The sequence below is a fragment of the Nannospalax galili genome, unplaced genomic scaffold (assembly GCF_000622305.1).
Source record: "Nannospalax galili isolate Female #2095 unplaced genomic scaffold, S.galili_v1.0 scaffold83, whole genome shotgun sequence".
NCBI lineage: Eukaryota > Metazoa > Chordata > Mammalia > Rodentia > Spalacidae > Nannospalax > Nannospalax galili.
Window position 1 is genome coordinate 4,611,748 of NW_008352659.1, and position 7,522 is coordinate 4,619,269.

At 41.6% G+C, this 7,522-nt stretch overlaps 1 protein-coding gene across 4 annotated transcripts in view; it reads right to left on the reverse strand.

Annotated features, from left to right (window-relative positions):
• Nucleotides 1-7,522, reverse strand: part of Lrmda (leucine rich melanocyte differentiation associated) — a 1,173,619-nt gene that overhangs the window by 32,342 nt on the left and 1,133,755 nt on the right. The window lies entirely within an intron of this gene.

The window sequence follows — 7,522 nt, forward strand, 5'->3', positions numbered from 1 at the left end:
TTTGTTCCTAATCAGAAAGTACAGCTCAGATGTAACACTTCAAATCTTGGCCTGCAAATACTGTAGTGCCTACCTGTAAGGAAGACAACCCACCATTGTTCTAAAATGATGGGTAAATTTGTTTTCTTCCCCTATGTAAAAGCCTTTGAGAGGGAATGAACACTGATTCTAACCACTCCAACAGCTATCAAAATACCTGAAAGAAAATCCTGAATCTATCACTTTTGAGTCCAGCCTTGGCAGACAAAAGAAAAATGATGAGAAACCCAATAGAGGGATGCTTTTGGAAGCTCTCATCAAGAAATCCCAATGGACTCTGATATGAACATTTGAAATCTGCCCTGTTCTGACTTTTTTTCTTGTTCCCTGTCTAGAACTTGTGATGCTAATTACTCTTGCCTCTACTTCTCCTTCACATCTCCTATTCATAATTCAAGGACTTTCTTTTCCCCCTAGAGATAAGACTTTTACAATTTGGGAGTCTTTTAGATAGACCCACTGAAGGGTACTCCAATTACCTCACCCTGTGTCCCTGTTCAGCATGGAAGAAGCCAGAGTGGTCACTGTCCCAATTCCCTATTGGCAATTTGGGTAATCTCTTCAGAGGATGGTGTGATAAGATTAGGAGGCAGGAATTGGCTAGGCAGATAGGGTAAAAAGACCCCAAAGGAAAGTAGCTAGTTTCTTGGCTAAACGTGAACATGTCCTTGCGCCTCTTAGCAACATACTCTCTTCCAAAGGCCAAAAATGTCAAAAGTACTTGGGAGCTTGTATCTAATCCTTAAAAGATTTTAGGGTTACCTCTTCAGAGGGGGGAATTGTAGACTAGCCAGAAGCCCCATAAGAAGAAAGAGTACATGAAGTTTTCAGAAAAAAATGATGGGGAGGTACTGGGCACAGATTTGATAAAAAATCCTTATGAAATTCTCAATAAATAATTTATTTTAAAAATGGTATTAAATCTGGACAAACTTTACTATGGGATTTTAGATGTAGAGTTACCAGGTTATGTTGTGAGCTCAACTGTATTGACACCAAAATTAGGCAAACATAGTGCAAGGAAAACAAAACATAGAATAACATTGCTCATAAACCCACAAGCAAAAATGTATTAGCAGCAAAGATCCAGCAGTATTTAAAAGTCATGTAGCATGACCACTTAGAGTTTATCCTGGAGATGCAACTTACATCCTAATGGAGCAAGAAAGCATAAATGTCAACTGATGCCGATAAACTGACAATAGTTTAGCATTTAACCTATTGATGATAAAATTCTCATTAACATGGGAAAAAACAAAAACAAAACTCAGAGAGTCCTTCAACAGATGAAGAGCACCTCAAAAACCCACAAATAACATCATATCTAACACCGAATACCTTCATCCTCCTTAACCATGAGCCAGATGGAAAACTCACTTTTATCTCTTGCTGTCTCGTTCACATACTCCCCATGTTCCCCTGTTGAATTTCCCAGGATCATAAGTTACACAGAATGACAAGCATGGTATTGCACCATCCACTCTTTGGCAACTGTAGTTCCCGCCAGCTTTCAGCAGCCAGGTTGGCCTCTCACGGGGGAAGAGAGCTTGGCAGAATCCCAAGACCTAGAAGAGCTAAGGATACACTGAACAGTACTACATTGTAGTGAGTGGTGGGTAAGGGTTAGGATTCTCTTAACACTAAAGGACACACTAAGTCCTTATGGCACCGGAGTGTTATCATTAAGAGAAGAATTTCTCAATTCTGAGTTCTTTTTTGTAGAGTTCTCTTCAGCCTCGGGCTTACCCCTGGAGATCAAATCAGACCACCAGTTAGCCCCTAGAAACACAGAAATGTCTGACGTCGCCCTCTACAGCACCAGCTCCTCACTGGAACATGTTTTACGTGCAGGACTTTACATTGAGACACTATGCATTAGCTTAATCTATAGGTGTAGTAGGTAGGTTTAATTACCTGCAGTGCACAGATCAAGAAAGCACCAGTGTGTTCAACGAGAGAAAACATCACAGGGAAAACTGTATGGCTAGTTTTTCAGCTATCCTCACTTCAAATTCTCCTTACTCCAAAGATCATGTGAGGGAATCTCTGACCCAGAGAAGTTTGCAAAGTGCAGTCATCCTGTTTTAAGAGGGTTGTGTGTCATTTTGTGATGTAATGTTTAAAATGCATTTTCCAGCTTCAAAGACAAATCTTTTCCACGTGAATGTTTGAGTGAGACATTTCACACAGCACAGTCCTATAAGCATCCTTTTCTCCCTGCCATCCCTACCATGGCTCACAGTACTGGACTTCTATATGTTAGCACTGCGGTAAGTATTTTATATGGATCATCTCATCACTTGATTCTTTAAACTATCTTATGAGGAAACTCTTACTAATGTTGCCCTTTCTTTTACAAATTGCATTTAAAGTGGATAGATCTAAACAAAATTCAAATCCATGTATCCCTGAGGGTTAGTCTTTACATTCTCCCTGCAGCCCACACAGTCAGTTTATGATACAGTTCATGAAAATCCTTTCACAGAGCCTTCATTCCCTCCTCAGCTGCCTGTGGTGCACAAATCCATCATAACTTAGGGTTTGTCCTGTTAGGTCTGATCCACTGTGAGAAAGAACCGTCTTAAAAAGTTCCAAGCTCTGTCCTCTTCACCTTCATAGTTCCTTTCCATTTTCCTGGTTCCTGCAGTAATATCTGGATATATAGACTCACATCTAAGGACTTGGAGTTAGGATCCATAAATAAGAAAGAACATGTGTTGCTTGTCTTTCTAGATCTGTGTGACTTCACTGAGTATAATGGTCTCTCGTTCCATTCCACTTACTGCAAATTTCATGATTTCATCTCTTCTTACCACTGAGTAGAATTCCACTGTGCACATGGACCACATTTTCACTATCCACTCATTGTTTGAGGGATACTTAGGTTGTTTCTATCTCCTAGTTATTGTGAAAAGAGCAACAGCAAATGTGGTTGAGCAAGTATCTCTACAGTACCATACTGAATCCTTTGGATATATGCCAAGTTGTGGTATAACCACATCATATGGTAGATCAGTTTTTTATTAAGAGTTCTCCAGACTGATTTCCACAGTGGTCTCACCAGGTTGCATTGCCACCAGCAGTGAATGAGGGTTCCCCTCTGCCCACATCCTTACCAGCATTTGGTATCATTTGTTCTCTTGATCTTAGCCAGTCTGACTGGGGTAAGATAAAGTCATAAAGTGATTTTAATTTGCATTTCCCTAATTCCTAAGGACGTTGAACCCTTTTTAAGGTATTTCTTAGCCATTTTTATTTTTTCTCTTGAGAGCTACCTATTGAGATCCATAGCCCCCCCACCCCCCTTTTTTTTTGGTCTTTTTGAGACAGGGTCTCCCTGTAGCCCCAGCTATCCTGGAACTCACTATGTGGACCAGGCTGGCTCCGAACTCACAAAGATCCACCTGCCTCTGCCTCCCAATGGGATTAAAGGCGTGCGCCACCACGCCCAGCCGTAGCCCATTTTTTAATTGAGTCATTTGTTTTCTTGATTCTTTGTTTTTTGAGTTCTTTGTATGTTCTGGATATTAACTCTCTGTCAGCTCTATAGCTGGTAAAGATTTTCCCCACTCTAAGATTTCTCTTCATTTGATTGGCTGTCCCCTTTGCTGTACAGAAACTTCTTAGTTTAATTAGGTTTCATTTGTCAATTGTCGACCTAAATTCCTGAATGAATGAAGTCCACTTCAGAAAGTCCTTTCCTGCACCTTTACTTTGTAGGATACTGTCTACGGTTTAGCTTTTCAGGTTTCACATTGAAGTCTTTGCTCCAGTTGGAGTTGACATCCGTGCAAGGATGATATATACGGGTCTAATTTCATTCTCCTACACCCGGAACTCTCACAGCTCTCACCAATGAAGCTTTCTCATGCAACAAATGATAATTAACCCAGAAAGTCACACCGACTAAAGTACAGAGCATTAAGAGATTTTGCAGTGCTTATCCCTGAATAAGACATGTATATCAAATCTGCCACCCAAGGCTCAAGGGACCATTGCAGAAGAGGGGAGAGAAAGATTGTAAGAGCCAGATGTGGTTGATGACTACAAGGAAACAAAGTCTACCAGACAGCTGGGAAGGTCGTCATATGAACTCAAGTCAGACAGAATCCCAGCATAGAAGTGGGGAAGTGGGTAAGAAGCCCCAACCTTAGCTGAGGAACTACTGCAGACATGTACTGGAAGAGGGAGAGCTGGTGTTCTTTAGGGATATGATGCTAGGTAGTTAACCAGGCTGCAGTGGATGATACACACTGAAGGATATTTGTGAACACAAACTTGACTAGGCCTTAATACATATGACCGAGTACAAGAAATGTGGCAGGGTGGCTACGGAGGGGTGCAGATAAGGGAGGGGATCTATATATGATCAAAATGTGTTGTATGGAATTTGCAAAAAAATCAATTAAAAAGTTCCAAGACTATTTCCAAAATCCAGAGTTTTCATAGAATCCTCCTGAATACAAGGGAATAGAGTCTTCTGGGAGGTTTATATGACACAGCCATGTCTTCTGTTTTGGGGAGTCCATCCACAGTCACACATGAACCTCCTCCTTGCCTCTGTTAGTGGGCCAAGACACACTTTGTAGAAAGGAGCTCTTCCTCTTGACCTGTCAGCCCTTATGCCCGATCTGTAAAGACCTTCTATTTGGAACTTACAACAATCAAGGCATCAGATTCAAACCAATTGACCAAGTCTCCTCACTTCAGCATCTCCAAACTACTGTGGAAGAGGTGACCTCGCACACGAATGGCCTGTGTCTTTTTGAGATAGAAAAGCCTTCTAATTAAGTCATATTCTACTCAAAATATCTCCTTATATGGGCTCAGTTTCCCTGCCAGAACCCAAGGAAGGCTGGGCTGAATTCAGGAGGCAGAAACACCTTATCTCTGAGGAACTTGTGGACTATTGGTACACTGCTGGATAATCAAGGGTCCCAGACCCTCTCTGTGGGACAATCTGAAGGACACCTGAGGCAGAACCCAGTTTCTAATACTGAACATCAGTATTTTAATACATGATTTATCATGATTCTTCAACACACTAAAGTCAGAGAATCAATGTCATACTCTCAGGAGTCAGATGACCTGGGTTCAGAACTCTTCATGTCTTAATATCTGAAAATGTAAAATATCCACATTGGTCATGTCTAACTCCCACAATTGAATGTGATGTTACCCGTAAGGGTCTTGACAGAGACTGGCTTGGACTGAGCATTCAATTGCCTTAGCTTTCATTCGTCTTTCCAAAAGACTTTCACAACCATGAAATCAAAACATCTGGTACAATCCTAAACCAGTTGAAATTTTCATCAAGCTTTCTCAAAAAAGGAGGAATTGGAAGCATACAGAGATACCAAAGACTTAGCATGGCAAAGGGACCCAAGGGGTGCCCCAAGCAGATGTGATGGCAGGGGGCATATGACACTGTATTGAGAAAGTTCTAGGGGCTTCTTTGTTGCCCCAGACAGTAGGCTTTGTTACAGTCAACCTTCTACTGTCTGAGTCATAATTAAAACATGAAGGTTGAGTCTGTGACCTACTCTCTACACTGCTGTTTGCCTTGTACACAGAAGCCCTGTGCTCTGAGCACAGTGATGGTGACCTTGCCTTTTTCCTTCCTTTTTACTCCTTGGAATGACATTGTGACCACAGATCAAACTTGAAGATGAGCCCAATCTACCAGAAGGTAGAACAATGATTAAAGTTGCTGGCTTTCCAGTGATAACACACAAACCTTGAACTGCCCACATGTACCATTTGTGTTATATGGGAGTGTCTTGCCAGGGCCACTGCTATGTGGGTCATTAATTACAACTGGGCATCTCCAACCATTACAAATTATTTCTATCATTGCTTTCTTCTGTATTTTTAGAAAGACTGTGCTACCTGGTGGTCTTTAACTTTTATTTTATCTACATGTTCCTTGTCAGAAAAATAAAGTGTGAAGAAAAGGGCTGACAAGATGGGTCAGTGGGTAAAGGGATTTTTGCCACCAAGCCTGGTGACCAAAGTTCTATCCTGGGACCCACACAGAAGAAGAGAACTGACTGAGCTCCAACACACTGACCTCCACACGCTTACCACAGTCTGTGCGCTCATGTGCATGCAAGTGTGTGCGCACACACAAATAACACGTGATAAAAAGAAAAAAGGGGGCTGTGGATGTAGCTTAGTGGTAGCACATTTGCCTATCAAGTGTGGGGCCCTAAGTTCAATCCCCAGTATCTAAAAGAAAAGGAAAAAAATTAAAATCATGTACTACCGTAGTGTCCAGAAGTAACCACAGTATTTTGATGTTCTGCTTTCTGGTCCTTTTTTCTATACATATAGTGTAAACAGGGGTATGTTTCTATATCCTTATTAATTTATTGCTCACATATGTTTCTTTAAAAAACTCCATGGATGGTCTTGCACTGGGGAATGTCTGGGGACACTGACTTGACACAATGGGCCTTAACAGGGATGACAGAATATATGGGTTCCAGTGGGGGGAGGGAGGTATAAAGATAATTAAGATTGATTGAGATACACAAAAGTCAATAAAAACAAACTTTAAAAAAATGTCTTGGAGACACAGATCTATGTTTGAAGTAACTAAAGGAAACCTGATGCATATTAAAAAACAAACACAAACTATTTTAGAGCTGGAAAGGTAGCTCAGCAGTTAGGAGGAACCGGGTTCAGTTCTCAACACTCACATGGTGGCTAACAACTGTCTGTAACTCCAGTTCCAGGAGACCCAATACCCTCTTCTTTGACTTTTGGGGGCAATCAACATCTGTCTAAAAGGACTTAAGGCCCACTCAGTAGGAGGGAATCCATGCACGTACTATAAACATAGCTAGGTGTACATGGTTGAAGAAGTCATAGATCCCAGATAAGATCCCATTATTGCCACTTTCCTAGACCAATGTAATTTCTTACTGTGCCCCACATATGTATCCTTATGTTCACAGACAGTACAGGTCTCACCACTAATCAAAAAAGCATCTTTTTGCAACAGCTAGAGATTACTACAGAGTTCCACAATGGGTCATGATGCAGAAAATAGGTGGCTGTGTGGTGCCCAGCCCTAAATGATACATCTACAATACCAGCTCAATACCTAAGGCTACAGGAACATCACAGAACAGGGGACAGAAGATTGTAAGGGCTAAAGGAACAAGACGCCTGCCGCTAGGTAATACATTCTAGATGTGGCAGGGAAGCTGCACCCGTGAAACCTGCACAGTACGGTAGCCTAAGCAGATCCATAAAATGAGTAAGCCGGTGACAGGCCACGGGGGTTGGGGGAACTTTCACATGGTTCTGCCTCTAGATGAAGACTTACAGGTAGCCAATGGATACTGAGGGATAGAGGGAGAGCCATTTTTCTCTAGGGATGAGGTCCCTGACAGGTTTTCCAATCCCAAGTCACAGGTCACACAAGAGCACCATTACATGGACTCAGTGCATAGGTATATGTATATATATATATGTG